A 2,218-nucleotide genomic window follows, 5' to 3' on the forward strand; every position below is an offset into this window, starting at 1 on the left:
AGCTCCCTAAAGCATATCCTTATGGGTCTGGGTGGAAGTGGGAGATGGGGTATCATCTTTAACACTCACAGGACTTGGGCTGAGCCAGGAAGGCCCAAGAAGCCCATTCTACTGATGGCAAATCTGAGGTACTGCCCATCAATTAACTTTCGTGATGAGAGGTGCTATAGAATCTGGGGAACAGTTAGGGTATCTGGTGCTCCAGGAAGGGACCAGCTCAGGTGAGTGTGGGGGTCCTGGGTTTGACCCCCAGGTGACTGAAGCCCAGACCTGATGAGGTCTCTGCTACAGACAGGGAACACTGAGGATACATGCTGCTGATGCCAGCAGTTTGGGGCCCTTAAAATTGCCCACCCACGCCACTGCCTGCCACCAGCCCCCACTATCCCACTTGGGCCGGAAGGAAGTGGCAGATTCTCTTTAATTTCCTCTTGGCAGTGAGAAGCAAACAAACGGCTACCACATCTCATGGGGCCTCCCCCTCTTACTGGGAGGGGCGTTCTGACCAAAGGTCCCTGCCCTGCACCACCCCCACTTCCTCCACTGTAAACATGCTACTTCTCCTCCCCTTTTCCAAGTTCTGTGGGGAGGGGCATTCCCCTCCAGGCCAAGGCCATGTTTCTCTCATATCCCTGGGGTCAGGCCCCTATGCCAGCCAGCCCCCGAGGGCCTCGGTGGCCTGAGTCAAAGATCAGGCAGGTGAGGCCTCAGTCTCAGTCCGGGGAGTCGCCCCTCCNTCCCGGGAGTCACCCCTCTCTGCACACTTGTTCTGTATGCAGATAAGGATACTGCACTACAGCCGCCTCCCAGAGCCCATTGCTGTCTGACCTTGGGCAAGTCACTTCTAGTTCTCTTTGGGCCTGAGGGCCCTCTTCTGAGAGGGAGATCAGCTGCTCTCTGCTTGTAGGAGGCTGGCTGGAGGATAAATAGGCCTGTGATAGGGCACTGTGGGGCTAATGGGGTCACTCCATGCTGGGGCTGCCCTAGCTTCCTAGACTAGTGCTCTAAGAGAAGGGACCCCACCCGGGAGACAGATGAGGCTTGGTCCAGTCTCAGCATCAGGCTTTAGGCACAATATCTTTCTGATTTTTCTCACAAAAACTGTCTTAGTTAAAATGCCCCCTTTGTCTTTCCCCATATCCCAACTGGAGAAGGGCAGAGATTCCCCAGTGGACCCCCGGGCACCCTGACCTAGTCAGAGCTTGTGGAAGGACCCTGTGGTGGCCAAATATCAAGTCTTAAGATCCACTTCTGTGGGGTTGGGCTGTACCCTCAGGCCTCTTCTCCCACCAGTGTATTTTCCCTGGGGAAGCCCCTTCTCTGGTGGGGTCAGGTTTATTTCTGGGCTATGGGGAAGGAGAGGCAGGGGTGGAGGTCAGCTGTTAAGAAAGAGGCTGGAAAGAAAAAAAGAGGCTGGAGTATGGGAACTTAGAGGGCCCAGGAAAAGCACTGGGGAGAGGGTCATTCACAGGGGAGCAGGTGGGGAGGGGCTCACGTGTGTTCCATAACTGAGGTTATCTGGCAAAGATCCCAGGATATGTTGGCTCTCAAATGGTCTCTCACGTTAGCATACCTCAGGATGCCTGCCTTGGTCTCAGAGTGACCTGCCCAAGTCTGGGACTAACTGGCAAGGCCCAGTCAGGTTTGAAAGCTCCAATCATTGTTCTCACTATGCCCACCTTAAACTCAGGCCGCTTAGATGCCCAAACCCCTTGTGGGCTAGTGTCCACAACATTTATTCATCCATTCCAGCCACCTAGACTGAGGACTTCCTCTTAGCTCATCACATTTTGGGGACACATGGTTTTGAGCATGAGAGGGAGGGATGAGTAAAGCTGAAGGGGGTGGCACATCTTCTGAAGGCCACAGCAAGAAGACTGGGCTTTGTGCAAAGATAAGTGGGGAATCTCTTAACCCTGCGCACTTAGTTCCTTCCAGGTGTCAGTCCTGCTCAGAACTCTCCTGTGGCTCTCCACTGCCCTCTGGATCAAGTCCAAACTCCTCAGCCTAGTATCTGAGGACAAAGTGCTGACTCTGTCTTCTCAGCACCCTGTGCTGACCTCAGCAACCAACTTTCTTCAGTTGTAGTTGGCCGGTATTGCCTCTGCCCAGATTGGGAGCTGCTCAAGGGCAGTTCTTATGTCCCCTACAGCCAGCCTTGGAGTGGGGGTGTGGGGAGCACGGACAAAAGAAGAATCAGACAAGCTTGTTGAATGGG

The sequence above is a fragment of the Ailuropoda melanoleuca genome, chromosome 12, assembly GCF_002007445.2.
Source record: "Ailuropoda melanoleuca isolate Jingjing chromosome 12, ASM200744v2, whole genome shotgun sequence".
NCBI classification, from domain to species: Eukaryota; Metazoa; Chordata; class Mammalia; order Carnivora; family Ursidae; genus Ailuropoda; species Ailuropoda melanoleuca.